This window comes from Pinus tabuliformis, chromosome 5_1 (genome assembly GCF_031772625.1).
Source record: "Pinus tabuliformis cultivar Carrire ecotype Pingquan chromosome 5_1, CPIR1, whole genome shotgun sequence".
Lineage (NCBI taxonomy): Eukaryota > Viridiplantae > Streptophyta > Pinopsida > Pinales > Pinaceae > Pinus > Pinus tabuliformis.
The window spans coordinates 474,935,016-474,953,771 of NC_142305.1; positions in this window are offsets into that span (position 1 = coordinate 474,935,016).

The window sequence follows — 18,756 nt, forward strand, 5'->3', positions numbered from 1 at the left end:
ACAAACTTGGTGCTAGAAGTCGTAAGTGTATCTTTCTGGGGTATTCAAACACCTCCAAAGAATACTGCCTCTATGATGAAGTAAATAAGAAGTTTGGTGTATCTAGAGATGTAATTTTTCTTGAATCATACAAAACTGACAATGTTGTTGAGTGAAAACTTGATCACTTGGATAGATTCGCAAAAGCAAAAGCGTTTCAAGAATTTGATAATCAGATTCCACATCTTGAAGGGGGGATTCCTATACTAGATCAACATGTGGAATCTTCTTCTGAAGAGAAATCTCCCCGCATGAAACTCCAACAACGGATGATGCTTTAAGTGATGTAATTGATAGAATTGGGAGACTCAATATTGATTCAGTCCCAACTCAATCAACAGAGCAGCCTAGACCATCTGAGAAAGGTCCCCCAAAGTGGTTAACAAAGACACTTGAAAGTGTTCATCCTGATCAGGTTGGAAAGACAGGAACTAGAAATTCAAACCGGCAAAATGGAGGTGATGTGGATGACTCTAATTCACCTGTTGATATGGATGTTTCTTATGATTCTGAATTGAACTTGTATACAAATTTTGAACCAACTTCCTTCAAAGAAGCTTCCTCTCATGATGAATGGAAAGAAGCAATGCAAAAGGAGTATAATGCCCTCATAAAGAACAACACTTGGAAGCTGGTTGATCCTCCATTAGGAACCAAACCAATTGGGTGCAAGTGGGTCTACAAGAACAAGTATAAAGTTGATGGCTCACTTGACAAGCACAAAGCCAGGCTTGTGGCAAAAGGTTTTGCATAGAAGGAAGGGGTCAATTATGAGGAGAATTTTTCCCCACAACAAAATGGGCTACCATCCGGACACTCTTTGCACTAGCAGCTTAGAATGGTTGGAAAGTCCATCAAATGGATGTAAAAACTTCTTTCTTTAATGGACATCTAAAAGAGAATTCTTTTATGTCCCAGCCTAAAGGATTTGTTGTGAAAGGACATGAACATAAAGTATGCAAACTGGTGAAGTCCTTGTATGGCCTCAAAAAAGCACTACGAGCCTGGTATGAAAAACTAACTGAGCATCTTCTGGAACTCAATTTCAAACATTATGATCTTGATGATGCAACTTTATTTGTCAAGAAAGTTGGAAAAACAGTTGTATATCTTTTGGTATATGTATATGATCTTTTGATGACAAGGAACAATGAAAGCTACATTGCATCCATAAAGAAGGAACTGGGGAAAAGTTTTGAAATTACTGATTTGGGCTATGTTGATTAGTATCTTGGCATTGAAGTAACCCAACATCCGAACTCCATATTTCTTTCTCAAAAGAAATGCATTGGAGATCTGTTGAATAAGTTTGGCATGACAGAGTGAAATCCTCTTACTACTCCAATGGAACAAAACTTAAAGCTCAGATTTTTTGAAGGAAAAGAATTTTAGGATGAAACAAAGTATAGACAACTTGTAGGAAGTCTCAACTACCTAGCTACTACCAGACCAGACATTTCTTTTGCTATTGGAATCCTCTCCAAGTTTATGCAAAAGCCTTGTGAGGGACATTTGCGTTATAGACATTTTTGTGCCTTACAACTATAAGCATGAAATTTCCATAAACCAAGGGATCCTAAGTCCCTAAAGATGTTGTTCCAGTGCCTAAAGAGACAAGGTCAACAAATGACAGCTTCTCCCAGAAGTTCTCCACCAGAAACTGCCCAGACCTAGTCAAATCAGGACCAATTCAGATGCTCCACTAGCTACCTGCATTGCAAAGCACCCAAATACAATGGCTAGGTGCGTTGAAACGCAGGTGAATGCACTACCAGGGTGTGTTGAGTGGGAAATGACAAATGGAAAAGTCATTCAACGAGGTGGAAAGACAATGGAAGCTTCCAGAATCTTCTCCAATGACACTTGCCTCACTGAATTCGACCAGTGATGAGTAAGAGGCTCTCAGCCTCCAAGTGGAAGCAAGAACTGACAGAGAGAAGCCAAAAGTCAAAACATAAGCTGACTCATCCTCTCTGCTTACATCTATATATGGATCCCTCATCCCAGAGATCCAGAGGCTGGAATTTTGTACTTTGCAGAGAATTGTTGTTGGTTTGAGATTGAGATTAGTGCATTGGGTGATTTATGCTTTGTTGGAGGTGAGGAAGGGATTCCTTTGCTGGGAGGTAGATGTTGGATCGGGACTCACTTGGTTGTATCTCCTCTTGGACTTTCTTATTATATCAATAAAACTATTTGAGTTTCTTCTACATGTTGTGTATCAATGATGCTTTGTTATATTTGCATGTTTAGCTTAAATCTGATCCTAAGCTAGTTATGAATGTAAATCTATGTCTTTTGTGTAGTTTTCCTCTTCTGTGACCTTGCAGGAACTTGGTGAAGCTGGACTAGTAATGGAGCAGGCAGTGGGAAGCAAACAAAGAAGAGAGCGATTGGATCAACAAACTAGCGAAAGACACAGGTTAGTTACATCCTTCCTATTCGTTTATATTTCATAATGAAGAATACGAAAGTAGTTTCCTTGTTTGTTGCTAAGGCACTGTCACACCTTAGAGTGGGATAGGGGCGTTCTGAATAGATACTTTTCCCAACAACAAATTGGCGACTCCACTGGGGAGCGTATCTAGTTAGTTTATTTGTGTTTCTATTGTTGTTCTTCTCATAAACTTAGGAGTGGCAAATCGAACTGCATTTGCCATTTACAAATGCAAAGTAGAGATCTGCTACTCTAGTCCATTCACTAGACCTGTTTATGATCTGAACAGCTGATCCAAAAATGCTCTAATTGCCCTTTATGATAGCTCTTAGTCCTCCTTTAAATCATCCCTCTAATTGTACCTTATTGATAGCTTTTATCCGGCCAAAAACCATAGATTAAGCTGCAAACTGTGACCCAGAACCAAGAGACAATTCTCGTTTCTGCTTCAGCGCAGGCTCTGTGAAGAGGTTCTGCATTTCAACACAGGTCCCGAGAGGGCTACCTGCGCTGCAATTCAGTTTCTCTATGCAACAGTTGCGTTGATCAGCCTTTGCCCTGTGCATCTGTGGTTCTTTGCTTCATTTTGTTCAATTTTATCTCTGATTTTTGCAGCCTGCTATCAGTGTGTGTACCTATCTGAAAACCCATTTTCTTTGCCTCAATTCCACCTCAGTTGTATAAAAGAAATTGTATTTGGTTTTGTGTATTTGTTACATCATTTACAGTTTCCCATTACAAAAGCAAACTAGTTGTATTGTCACCCTTAGATCTAGACCTGTCGTAAGTGTCGTTTTGATCTTAGGAGTAAGTTTGTTTGTTGTTGACAGTTGATTACGCTTTTACTTTTGTCTTTTGGTTCGAATTTGTGAATTTCTAGTGTCGAAACAAGTGTTTACTTCAAAATCATAAAGTGTCGTAATCGTCTTTTTGATTTCGAAAAGAAGCTTGTTTGTGTTTTTCACTTGAAATCGAATTCAAATTTGTACAACAACTTTCTTTTTAGGCATCAATATTAAGAAAGTGAGAACAAATACATGCATATGTGCATTTGCATTTTGACAGTTTGTGTGGATTGATTTAGGAAAAGTGCATTTACAGTGTTCTCTATGCTCTTTGAGAAAAGATTGTGTCTTTCTTTTCCCCTTGTAGCTAGGATTTTCATTGTTGAAAAGAGATAAAAGCTTGCTTATCATCTTTAGACTGCATTTAGGAATTGCATCTACATCTCGTGGTGATCCAAAAAGGCAAACTTCTAAGAAACATCAACCTAAAATAAATTGAATGAACTTAACAACGATTTGTAACTTAACGCACAACATAGAGGTCTAAGCTAGAGATGTGTTCCGACGTCGTAAAGCCTGGTAACTGTTGTCCTCACTGTTGGTTGGATGATTCCTCCACTGTGAGATGATAAGTGCCAGTACGGATTGTGCTCCCACGTATCGTCGAGTATATATTGGGAGACCCCTATAGGCATAAAACTTTTATCTATAGGAAGCCGTGTTGGTCGCCCTACTGATCGCAATGCACTGAACACAGCATTCGGGAAGTCTGACCGCCCGTACCCTAAAAAGTATTCTGCGGTTTTGCGATTGGTTTGGCACACCCTCTACCTAGAACTCCAGAGCAGTCCCTTTCGTTCCTTTTCAGACTCTTTAACAGAAAAGGTCCATCTGAGCACTTGTCACTTCAGGCTCATTAAAAATCGAAGGAGACTAGAGTCATCTTTTGCTTTTTCTCGACTCTTTAAAATTGAAAAAGCAAGTTGTGTCCAAGCATCGTTAAAAATTTATTTTAAACGGAATATTCATACCCTTTTTCCTGTGTTGATATTTAGGTTGAGAAAATGGAGTCTACCAACCAAGGAATTCCCCTTAGTGGAAATCCTAGTCCCTTCTCCTCTTGGGGAGATGTTGGTGCGCCCCATATGGCCACATTGTCTCTTCCAGGACTGACAATTGTCTTTCCGGTTTGGCTCTTCTCAACCAATGTCGTTCAGAACACCACTATTCCTGAACAGTCAAATCAACAGTTAGACGAGTCCAGAATCTCCCATCATCCTTCTACTTCCTTTAATTCTTCCTCTCTTCCTTCCTCTTCGCGTGACGGGACTGGTAAAGCTAAAAACCAAGTTCCTAAGGAGAAAAAGGAAAAGAAGAAGAAAGAGAAAAAGAAGAAGGAGACAAAGGCAAATAAGGGAAAACAAGTGTCGTCTAATGAAAATCCACACACAGCACTGACCAGGCCTAAATCGCCATGTGTCATTTGCAAGGGAGACCACTTTCACAGAGATTGTCCTTGCATCCCTCAGATACTAAGGGACTGGTCTCCCAGTTTGCACAATCCGGTGTTGTCAACCTCTTATGGCCATGTTGAAAGTACACCGTCAACTAGCGAAAGTAAATTTCCAGGACAAAAAGGGAGAGCTAGACCTCCCTGTAGATTGTGCGAAGGCGACCATGCCCTCCACTGTTGTTCCTTCTTAGACGAGGCTAAATGAGTCTTGGAAGATCGTCCGATTTCACCGTTACGACTTCCTCTTGGATATAAAAAAATCTTGCCGAGTCCTTCGTTAGTTGAGAATCCAGATGGCCCGCTCAAGTGGTCAGCTGAATCATCTGTCATTGAAGATAAACCAACTGAATCCATACCAGACGAAAGTCAAAAGGTCGAGGAGGCAGTTGACCCGATCTTGCCTTCAGAGGTTTTATCTTCGAATGATACAGTGACTGAAGAGGATAAGGATGACACCATCCAAATTCTCTTCATCAACGTAGACTCCGACGAACACGGGGGAAATCCACCCATTCCTTTATCGCAGGAAGGAAGTTCGTCAGAGCCATACCCGGCCGTCTACTCGGTCCCACCCCCAAGCAACCTAGTTGTATCCTTCGACTGGAACCAACTAGGCAGACCCCGTTTGCCAGCAAGCATACCATTCTGAATTATCGTTCAAATATACATAATGGTCATGGCTGGCACCATCATAGATGAGGGGGCATCTGTGAGTATCCTTTCCTCTATTGCTCGGAAAGCGCTTGGTTCGCCATCGCTTTTGCCTGAGATGAGAAATCTGACAGGCTTTGATAAAGGAACCAATCGACCTTTAGGGATCCCCCCCATTGTGCCCATAACATTGAAAGGTAAGACCGTTCAAATGAACGTGATGGTCGTTCAAGGACCCTTGGATTATAACCTACTCCATGGACGAGACTATATTTATTGCATGGGAGCCATCGCCTCCTCACTCTTTAGAGTAATGTGTTTTCTGCACGAAGGAAGAGTGGTCAAGCTCATGGACCAGCTTTCATTTCCCGGATCACGCATCGCAAATAGTCATATACCATCCCTAAATGGTCTCTTCACACAAGAAATGTCTCAACCCACGGTCCGTCCTCCCGATGAGCGCGAGTAATTCAGAAGGATATGACTGGAACCCAGGGAGCATGCGTCCTGGTCTACCTCGGCAGGAAAACTTTGGGTATAGGGTAGCTTTCCACGGGAGAATATGACTAGTATGTACCCCGCCCATGGTGGAAGAGGGTTATTCTAGAATAAGATTCTTTTGTCAAAGTTATGTAAGTTGGGTTGGCACCGCTTACCTTTGTTTATCTCGGTAGACATCGTCAAGGAAGTGTTTTGTTTGCATCACAGATAAAACAGACTTTGAATAACCTGTAAGAGGTAGGCCTTTCCTGGTAGAACAAATGTTTTATCTGCAAATTGAGGGGTAACCTTGAAATCGTACTTTATACCTGGGGGCATGAAAACCTTTTGGAGTGCAAGCAAGGGGCGGCTATTTATTTTTTAAATTTTTAGGTCCTCCCTTTAAACCTGTAGGCTAACCCTTTAAACTCGTAGGATTAGTCCTTTCCGAACTTGCATAACGAAAGGATGTGGGGCAAAGCTTTGTAAGGTGCAAGCTCCATAAAAAATGGCATCTTCAATGAGACATTCTTATCATATGACTGGATTAATCAAGCAGTTTTAGCACATAGTTCATGCTTGTTAAAAAATAAACATAAGACCGAGCAAGTGTTTCAATCCACATTTAATCTCGTTAAAAAATGAAATATCCTTCGGTAAATAACCACCGTGAATGTAAATTTATCAGCCATTAAAGCCTTGTTCGTGTTTGCACCATCACCTCCACTTTTCCATTGGCCGATCATTCACCTCCATTTGATTGTTTACCCATTTTGAGGAACAGCTGCGAAGAGTGATTTCACTAGCCATCCTTGTGACACTGTTGTGCTTGGAAAATTCCAACCCTTACCTGGAATCAGCTGCTACCCTTTTCATCACTCGTTCCTCAAAAGACAAATCTTCTTTAAGCTCTTTTCATCTCACTCGTAAAATATGAAAAGATTGCCGAGTTTTGGCCTTCCAGCTTGTTAAAGCGACCGGAAGTGCTATCCCTCCTCTAGATTTTAATCTTTCTGGACCTGAGGGATTATTGCACAAAAAGATCGAGGGCTTGTATTGTTCGGCTCGTTATAACTATCGAAAATTCATCCCTTCTGTATTGTTTTATACTTTTTCGGACTTAAGGGATTCGATGACAAAAACGGACTTCCGAAGTTACCTTTACGGTCCTTTTTAGACTCTCTAAAGATGAAAAGGACCGAGTTATCTTTGTCGTTAAACTCGTTAAAAACATTAATAGCGACAAATTTGTCTTTAGACGAGAACGAGTTTCACTATCACTAGGCTCGTTAAAATATGGCAATGGGTTTTCCCGAAGTGAAAATTATAGAACAAGCATATGTCATCCTCCTCAAGCTTGACAAAAATAAAGAGGTACTGGTCAGCAATGACTAGGGAAAAATTGGGAAGAAACTCAAAGAATCTTTATTGGTAGCAAGTCGCTCTTGAACATGACACTTGCAATCCATGCCTGAGTCGGGTTGGGTTGTTTCATTCACCGGTCACATCACCATGGTCTCGCGATACCATCCACCTTTGGGGTAAATGCTACCAATCCATCATATAAGTGTCACCAATATGTTCAAGAGAAGTCATGGAGAGAAGTCACCCGTGTCCTATCCACTACCATACGTTATACTTCATTCTTTCATGACCGCCACCCTGAACCATATATCATCAGATCGTTTTCACCTCCATCAAAATCATTTGCTCTGTTCCGTGTCATTGATGTGGGATACATCAAGGCCCTCCTTTGACAGATCACTGCTTGTCGACATAATCTCATTATCCAAGAAGTTGATCTAGGAACACCCCTTCAGTACTTCGAAGCTTGCATGCCTCAATGGCAAGTTTCTCACTTCCGAAGACAGGTATACATCAATGACCTTCGACCGAACGATTTTGCGTGGTGTTCGACGGCAAGTCCTTTATTCACACCACGTGAATTGTACTGCAGTACCTTGAGGGTCATTATAATTATCGGTGATTCCTCTCACGCTTGTTAATAGTTTACATCATTGACTGGTAATCAAGCGATGTCTTTCCATGTTCGACTTCAAAACATTTCTCACATGGATCGACTTGTACTTCGAGTGAAGATCGGACGAGATTGAAGACCCCGGATCTAGTTTCATCCATCCGGGCTGCGATATATATTCAGGAAAAATAAAGAGATTGACATGTACAACATTGCAGCACAGATAATCATCCTACCAAAAGGATGATGATTTCATCAAGATCATCAGTCTACCATCAGACGATTGTCTATCCTATGTACATAAAAATGAATTTATAAAGCTGAGCATGGGAATGCCCGCCTCAGCTAGATCATGAAAACAATATGAAAATAATGTATTGTATTATATCTTATTACAGGTCTCCTCCCAACATTGAAAGAACTTCGGATCCTCCTAATAAAGCATTTCACCCGATAAACGACCTCATACTTTAGGGGGCAACTGTTATAGACATTTTTGTGCCTTATAGCTATAAGCATGAAATGTCCATAAACCAAGGGATACTAAGTCCCTAAAGATGTTGTTCCAGCTCCTAAAGAAACAACGTCAACAAATGACAGCTTCTCCCAGAAGTTCTCCACCAGAAACTGCCCAAAACTAGTCAAATCAGGATCAATTCAGATGCTCCACTAGCTGCCTGCGTTGCAAAGCACCCAAATACACTGGCTAGGTGCATTGCAACACAGGTGAATGCACTACCAGGGTGCGTTGAGCGGGAAATGACAAATGGCAAAGTCATTCAACGAGGTGGAAAGACAATGGAAGCTTCCATAATCTTCTCCAATGACACTTGCCTCACTGAATTCGACCAGTGATGAGTAAGAGGCTCTTAGCCTCCAAGTGGAAGCAAGAACTGATAGAGAGAAGCCACAAGTCAAAACATAAGCTGACTCATCCTCTCTGCTTACATCTATATATGGATCCCTCATCCCAGAGATCCAGAGGCTGGAATTTTGTACTTTGCAGAGAATTGCTATTGGTTTGAGATTGAGATTAGTGCATTGGGTGATTTATGCTTTGTTGGAGGTGAGGAAGGGTTTCCTTTGCTGGGAGGTAGATGCTGGATTGGGACTCACTTGGTTGTATCTCCTCTTGAACTTTCTTATTATATCAATAAAACTATTTGAGTTTCTCCTACATGCTGTGTATTAATGATGCTTTGTTATATTTGCATGTTTAGATTAAATCTGATCCTAAGCTAGTTATGAATGTAAATCTATGTCTTTGGTGTAGTTTTCCTCTTCTGTGACCTTGCAAGAACTTGGTGAAGATGGACTAGTAAGGGAGTAGGCAGCGGGAAGCAAAAAAAGAAGAGAGCGATTGGATCAACAAACTAGTGAAAGACACACGTTAGTTACATCCTTCCTCTTCGTTTACATTTCATAAAGAAGAATACGAAATTAGTTTTCATTTTTTGTTGCTAAGGCACTGTCACACCTTAGAGTGGGATAGGGGCGTTCTGAATAGATACTTTTCCCAACAACAATTGGTCTACTGCAAAAAGAGTTCTAAGGTACATGAAGGGAACTCAAGACTTTCGAATCAAGTATACATAGGTGGACAACTTCAGCTTGATTGGATACTCTGATTCAGACTTCCATGGAGACAAAGAAACTGGGGTATCTACTTTAGGATATGATATGAGTCTTGGATCAGGAGCTATCTCCTGGAGATCATGCAAACAATCAGTTCCAGCTAATTCCACAATAGAAGCAGAATACGTGGCAACAGCTGAAGCAACGAAAGAAATTGTGTGGCTCAGGAAAATTCTTGAAGATTTGCAAGTAAAACAAGTACAATCAACTCCACTCATGATTGACAATACCTCTGCAATAAAGTTGGCAGAGAATCCAAAGTTCCATGATCGAACGAAGCACATCAATACTAAATATCATCTTATTCGACATCATGTTGAGGCAAAAACAATCCATGTCCATCATTGTTCCACAAATGAGGAAATTGCAGACATCTTCACCAAAGCGCTTGGAAGAGAAAAGCTTGAACGATTCAAAACGATGCTTGGACTCACCAACATCCCTTCAGATTAAGGGGGGGAATGTTGACACCTAATCCTCATGATTGGGTGAATATATGTAAATAGATAAATAATTAATATGAACAGTCATCGGGAGATGAACTGAACAGTTTCTCCCTCATGTATATAATGAATACCTACCTAATTGAATAATACACGAATCATTTTTGCCTTGTGGAGTTACAGCCTGGCCTGACATATCTACCTTAATTGACAAACAAATAAGTGGGAATGTAATTTTAATTGATATTAAATGTAGTTAATATTTATTAATTATGTATTTTACACAAATTAACCAAAACAAAGTGAACTATAAAAGATATATCATGGCAATGATGGTTTATATTAAGCATTCACTTATGAGATGGTATTTTGATTCACCTTTTCACATAAATATGTAACTAGATATTCTTCTATTCCTAGTTTAATTCACCTATGTTTAAATGAATGATTGATGAAATTAAATTCCAAATTTACACCAATTTCCAACTACTCCTTGAGGTTTTGATATAAATACGCTAAATGGAGAATTTATTTACTTACCCACATTTCATTTTTATGGTATAAATAACGACACCAGTAGGTGTCATCCGTTTTATGCAATGTGTCAGTTCGCATCAATGCATTCACAAGAATTCGGTACAGAACTTACTTGCCGCCACAATGCCGTTGAAATTCATTCCTGCATAGGGGGAATTCAAGTTTAAGATAAAACCACTTTAAAATGTAGTTCCAATGAAAAAGGTGATTGTAACGAATTTGTTTTTCATTATCTTCTCCAACGGATAGGGACTCCAGGAAAATTTCACACAACAAGTTGTCACCTTCACCATCATCTCTATCAAGGAGTTCATCTATAGCCATAACTGTCTGGGAAGAACCAATAGCTGCCACAGCAGAAGCTAAGGGATGACTGTGATGGCAAGCAATGTATTGTTCTCACAAGTGAGGATGAAGATCAAAACGTTCAATTCTCAATTGAATAGAATTAGTGGCATTACTATTTTCTTGCAAGAGTTGTAGTACCTGATGACAATCTGTGAGATTTCCACTCCATACAATTTGATGGCTCCAAACATTTCCATCAAGGCAACTCCAATCAAAGATAGTTCGCATCAAAACAATATTGACATTCTCAACCATTGCAGCTTGGATATTTCTTTTGCCACCGTAGTTCACAGTATGCCATTCACAGTTGGTTTTTTGTCCAATGTCATCTAATTGACATACATACACATTGTCCCAAATGTTCTGAAATTCCCACTGATCTCTGTTGTCTCATTAAATCCATCTAAACACTACGCTAGAGATCAAGTGTTGTTGAACATCACACTAATTTTTACAGTCTTCCTATGAAACGCCATCTGTATTACTTGTTGTTGTGGAAGCTGCAGATCTTTTCCATAATAGGCCATTACTTTTCTCCTTCTCTACATGACAAATAAGCCGTTGAAACATTTCTTTTGCAGCCAGCTGAAACGTTTCTCTTGTACAATCGATATTATCATTTTCACTTTCATTTATTGATTCCCCCATCTCATCACTTTCTAAGATATATGTTGTAGGGTTTTGCTTATTTACTGCGAAGAATAAGATCTATGTTGGAGGGTTTTTCTTATTTACTGTGAAGAATAAGATCTATGTTGGAGGGTTTTCAAACGGCTTTCATCCTACAACCTACGATATTTGATACGTAATAGTTATATATATACTTACCATCTCATTTGGAGCTTAATATATTTAACGATAAGTTAAATTTGGCATGCCGACCAGAAAGAATGCTGTGCATTTTTACCATTACATTTCCCCCTATTGATTTTGGGGTTCAAATTTTTTTTTTTTCATTTTTGCTCCAGCATCGAGATCCCACAGATACAACTACTTAAGTGGTTTATTATGTTACTTCTCTTGGAGCAGTGATATTTAGTGACGTTGTTGGAGCAATATTTGGGACCGTACAAAAATATTTAGAGAAATATTTTATGTTTTAGAAAGTTAATTATAAGTTTAATGATACTTTCACAGAAGAAATTGTCTTATGCTTGGCCACCAACCCTAGGGCTACAAATCCCTAGCATCAACCAAGGGGCCTTTAGCCTTGTGAGGAGTTCCAATCATGCTATTTATCCAACATCAGACTTCATCTTCATATGATTCAAAGCCAAAGCAAAAACCAAAGCCAAAGCTAACCCATTTAGCAACCATCACGACTCCACTACTATCAATGGTCTAGCCGTACTAGAATACTCAAGAGTGTACTACGAACTAGCGAGTGACTCCCTCTGCGTTCTTCGCTTCTTGAGTGGTTATTGTTATCCATGACACTTATCTGTTGAGATTTTCTGCTTGATATAAAATAGGCAAAAATCTCAGTAGATGACAACAATAGGATTTTTTGTTGCTAGATTAGCTCCAGTTTGTTGGGAGAGAGTTAATGCATCCTAAATTTGATGTGAGAATATTTATGAGGCAGTTAGATTCTCCTTGCTATAAAACAGGTATCCATACGGATGGTTTGAGAGTTGTGTGATAGTTTGTGAGGATTTGATTAATTTTTTAATCTCTTGTTTGATTAATAAAGATTGCCGATGCCTATGTTTGGTGGACGTAGCCCAGATTGGTTGGGTGAACCACATTAAAAAGCTGTGTATCCTGTGCATGTTTTTAATAGCTGTGTATATGTTTGTTTATGTTTGTTGTGCATCTGATCTCCAACAATTGGTATCAGAGCGATGTTTGAGCGCTGGTGCGTTGAATGGAGCAGCGGAAGAAGGTTGTTTTGTGCATAGAACTGGAGTGCGTAAGCTATGTAGAACTGGAATGGTGCTTGTGCGAGTAAAGGCGGGCAGCTGGTGCGTGAATCGGTTTATATATATGTGCTGATATATATATATATATATATATATATATATATATATATATATATATATATATATATATATATAGATATATATATATATATATATATATATATATATATATATATATATATATATATATATATATATATATATATATATATATATATATATATATATATATATATATATATATATATATAGATATATATACATACCTGTTACGACCTCCAGTGTAGAGAAAAACACCATGTTGACATGCCTGTGTGGACCTATGTGTTCATGGAATGGTGTTGCTCCGTGCATAGTATCGCTGGAGTGCTGCGTTGAGCGTATGGTATTCGATTGCTGCGTGGATTCCAATTCATTGCTGGTGCGTGGCCGTGTTGGACTGTTGTCCAACTTGCATAGAGGTGAGAAGTATTGTTGGTGGTATTCACTTGCATGCTGGAGGTGGAGAGCAAAGGCATATTAGAAACCTGCGTATTACAATTCATTGCTATCTAGTGCGTATAACCTACGTGGAGTGTTTTTGTAACTAGCTGCATGGAGGTTGCCAGTGTGTATATGATTGTTGGGGCCTTCAATTGGTGCTGGTGCGGTTGAATTGGTGCGTATATGATTGCTCGAGCTTTCAATTGATGCTGGTGCGTATTGATCACTGGTGCGTATTGATTGGTTTTGCTGGTGCATATTGATTGGTTTTGCTGGTGCGTATTGGATTGGTTTTGTGGTGCGTGTTGAGAATGCGCATTGCTCCATTGCACTTTGCTTTACTCGGTTGTGTGCTGTAATATGCACAACACAAATAAAACAAGAGTTTTGTTTCGAGATTTTTTTTTTTTTATTGCCCAATTTGCACACAGTAAACAAACAAACAATTTTTTTTTTTTTAAAAGCAAAGGCATATAAGGCATAAGAAGTTTTTTAATTGCTGGTATTTAAAAGTTGGAGTTTGGAGATTATTGTGTTTTTTTGTTGATACAAGATGGCGAAAACTCAGAGTGCCCGGTTTGAAATTGAGAAGTTTAATGGCGAAAATAATTTCCAGATCCGGAAGGTGAAGATGTATGATTTTCTTGTCCAACATGGTGTGGCAAAGGCATTGTTGGGCAAATCCAAACAACCCTACAATGTCACAGATAATGAGTGGGCCGAGATGGATGAAAGAGCAATAAGTGCTATTCAACTGTGTCTCGCTGATGATGTCCTGTTTAATATCGTGTCGGAGACAACAGCTGATCGTTTGTGGACGAAACTGGAGAAATTGTACATGACCAAATCCTTAACCAATAGGATTCTCCTGAAGCGACATTTGTACAGTTTGCGAATGAAGGAAGGTACATCGATTGCTGATCATTTAAATGCTTTTAATACTCTTCTTGTGCAATTACAAAGTATAGAAGTAAAAATTCAATCTGAGGATAAAGCTATTACTTTATTATGCTCGTTGCTCGAATCATGGGATCATTTTGTTACTTCTATAAGTCTTAGTTCATCAGAAACTATTGAGTTTGATGATGTAGTTGCATCCTTATTATCGGAAGAAACAAGGAGAAGTTCACATTCTGAAACCTCTACATCAGAAGCTATGATGGTTAGAGGTCGTTCAAAAGAAAGACGCCCTAGGAAGCCGAGCGACTCACGTTCAAAGTCAAAAGGGAAGAAGAGTAAGCTAAAGTGTTGGTTTTGTGGCAAATCAGGGCATTTAATGAAGGACTGTTGGAAGCGACAGTAGCAAACTTCTAAAGCAGATTCTTCGACAGAGAAGAAGGAGGAAAATACGACAGATATAGGTTCGACATCTGGTTCAGGTATGAGTGATGAAGTATTATCAGTTAATGTGTCAAATCATGGTAAACATTGGTTGTTAGATTCTGGTGCATCAAACCACATGTGTATTCATAAAGACTGGTTTACGACATATAAATCAATTGATGATGGTGTTGTGTACATGGGTAATGATATAACATGTAATATTGTGGGGATTGGGAGTATACAACTACAAATGTTTGATGGGACAACTAAAATGTTAACTGATGTGAGGCATGTACGAGATTTAAGAAAAAATTTGATTTCATTAGGAGCACTTGATTCAAATGGATATAAAACTGTAATTCAAGGTGGAGTAATGAAAATTTACAAAGGTATTTTACTAGTTATGAAAGCTAAGAAGGTAGGAAATCTATTTCAGTTAGAAGGAATTATAGGGTCAGATTATGTATCTGCAGTGCCTGAACATGACAGTAGTTCCATTCACTTATGGCATCAAAGATTGGGGCATATGAGTGAAAGAGGGTTAAAATTTTTGGCACTTATCTGCGTTCTGTGTTCTTCGCTTCTCGAGTGGTTATTGTTATCCATGAAACTTATCTGTTGAGATTTTCTGTTTGATATAAAATAGGAAAAAATCTCAGTAGATGACAACAATAGGATTTTTTGTTGCTAGATTAGCTCCAGGTTGTTGGGAGAGAGTTAATGCATCCTAAATTTGATGTGAGAAGATTTATGAGGCAGTTAGATTCTCCTTGCTATAAAACAGGTATCCATACGGATGGTTTGAGAGTTGTGCGAGAGTTTGTGAGGTTTTGATTAATTTCGTAATCTCCTGTTTGATTAATAAATATTGCCGATGCCTATGTTTGGTGGACGTAGCCCAGATTGGTTGGGCGAACCACGTTAAAAATTTGTGTCTCCTGTGCATGTTTTTAATAGTTGTGTATATGTTGTTTTATGTTTGTTGTGCATCTGATCTCCAACATTATCTGAGGCACAAGAAAAAAAATGAGAGTGTGTAGAAGTGAATGTTTCTCTCAACTAAAACACTTTATGGTTCCATTTGTTTTGAAGATATTTTGAAAAAGAGAGAAAACCAAAGATATGTTCCACTTGCAAGTAAAACAAAATAGAAGGCATCCACTTTCAAAAATATCAAGAATGATGCATATGATCATTTTTCATGTTTTATTACGCCGATAGGAGTTTTATTATGAGGTTTTTCCTCATAACACTGTAGCAAATTCACTGGCCTAAAAAATATTATTCTCTGCCACGGTTGCACCACCACGTTTGAAGGTTGCACTACCATAGTTAAAAGAGAGGAGACAACTTATTTTATCGTAGACCGCATTCACTGGGTAAGACATAGAGATATTTCGCTTACTCTCTTTCACTATGTGCCCCAGAGAACTGTGACTCAACTCTTTCATTATACTTTCAACTCTCTTTCGCTACGTGCTACAAAGCACTGTCACTCAACGCTTTCACTATGGTTTAAATGCATGTCAACAGAAAAAATCCAACATAAAAACTAGATAGATATGTCAAATATTTAGTTAAATATGTTAATGGAGAAAACAATGGTGTGATTGAGTAGAGATGAACAATTGTCTTGGTGTGTCCAAGGTGAGAGGAAAAGGATCCAAGTTGTGAAAGATAAAAATTGGTAGGTTTTTTCCAAGGGTAATTTGAGACCCTTTATATGATGATCAAAGAAGTTGTGAACTGTGATAAGATATTAATTCAATTTTCATAAAGTAACATTGAAATTTTAAGATAATTTTGAATGTTTGTTTTACTTGAATGGAAATGTTGTTGTAAGGGGTCCACGATTGGTTGCACCTGACACCCCAATATTTTTGTCAAAGTTGATTTCCCAAAGTGCTTTCTAAGCCCACCTAAATCAAACTTACATAGATTAATGTGATAACATATGTAATCATGTAGAATCCTTCCTTTCTGTGTATATGGTGTTCATTTTTCTAGCATTGGGAGGTATTCTTGCATGCTAAGGGTAATTCAAAATCAAGAAAATAGATTATAATTATTGAATGGAAACTTTATTTTTATATTTATTTATTTAGGCTCCAAAAAGCCTAAGTTGGGCCCACCATTAGAAGTTACCCTTGGTCACAAGGGCACTCATTTTACCACTATATATAAGAAAATTTGACCTCCCCACTTGGCATGAATTCAAATCTCACAAGACAAGATATTTTATGTTCATTCAAGTGAAGGAGACAAGATGGAAAAATATGAGTTTTTGGGAATACGTTTATGGGATGGAAAAATTTCTCGATACGTAGTTTGACCAGGTTTGACTTGTATTTGTAATTGAAATATTCGCACATATTTCTAGGCAAATTGTATTGTAAAATTTGTTGAAGATTGCATTTTCCTTGGTAGAAAACTTGGTTTGTTTTTTCCAAAGGTTGGGTATTTCCAATGTAATCGTGTCTCTTATTGTCTTTGGTTGTCTCTTTATGATCATATGGTTATTACGTTATAGTTTATATATATCTATGTATGATTACCTAATGATATAAACGACATAAAACAAATTATGAATAAAAATCATTGGAAGTAAATATCAGATTAGAAAATTCAGTTTCTACTATAAGAAAAAATCAACATAGTATCAGAACCTAGGTGAAGGAGTAGCCACAAGAAGCAAAGCATTGAATAATTGTAAATTATTCCTAGAGAAAGAGGGTTATCAAACATTTGATTCCTTGCAGTTTGCATAATGTCTCCAAACCTCAGAATCCAAGACACATTGGAAGGTGCAATCAACTATCTTGGAAAACTCAAGTATTTTTCAACTTCAAGGAAAATGACTTTCTAGGTTAGGCGGAAAAATATATTCCAGAACCAAAGGGATTTGAGTAGAAGGAAAAGTTCAAAAAGAGTGAGGAAAAATAAAATAGGATTATTTTATACTCTATAGAATACCACGTAATTCCTCATGTTAAAGTAGTAAAGAGTGGCAAATAATTGTACAATTCGCTAACAAAGTTATATGCGAGAAATAATAATAATAGGAAGTTAGCATTGAAGCATTGTCTTTGCAATATTAAAACGACTAAATCAGATTCTATCACATCTTATCTTATTTAAATAACTCAAATCAAAGATGAACTTATATCCACTCATCAGAAAATTGAATATTCATAATTAGTTATTGTTTCCTTATGTGGCTTTCTTTCACCATGGAAACCATTGAATAAAGGAATTTATGCAGGTGGAAAACTACCATCATTTGATGATCTATGGGATTATTATATTCAAGAATAAATATGGTTGCGAAATAAAAATGAACCTCAAAACAAAAAGACTCAATCCCTTGTTGCTCACAAAAAGAAAGGGAGGAACCATAGAAAATTTAAGAAGAGAAACTTTGGAAAATTTGACAACGGGGACATTGTAAAATTTGATGAAAGAATTCCAAATAGACCATATCAAAAGAAGAAAGACATATCAAAATTCAAATGCTTCATCTGCACATAAAGGTGAATATTCCAAAGGGAAATTCTCTTAAGAAGTTAAAATTAATTAATGCCTAGGCTAAGGTCATGACCAAAAGAGTTTCAGATATTTTTCTAAAGAGTCATAAAGGATCATGGTCCACCCGGGATATTTAAATACATGCGTCATTATGACAAGATCATTAAAATTTCCTTATGAAGGAGAATTTATTGTTAAAGAATAAATTGTTGCAAGAGAATAACTCACTCGCTAAGAGGGAGTGCTGACTTTTGTAGCATCAAGAGGTAATCTTGCATTCTTATGATCCTTAAAAATCAAGAAAACAAATTATAAATATTAAAAGGAAAATTCAGTTTTCTTATTTTTTTATATATACTCCAAGAAACATAACTCAAGACCACCATTGGAGGTGACCCTTGCTCAAAATCACACTCATTTGACCACTATATATAAGAAAATTTGACCTCCAAACTTGACACAATTTCGAATCTCACATGAAAAGATATCTTCTGCTCATTTAAGTGAAAGAGACAAGATGCAAAAAACCAAGTTTAAGAAATAACCAAAAAAACATTGTTTTAGACACAGAAAGTCGAATTTTTGGGTGGACTAAATTTCTAACAAGACAATTTATATCATAAACTTTGAACAACAACGAATTATCCCTAGTATAAA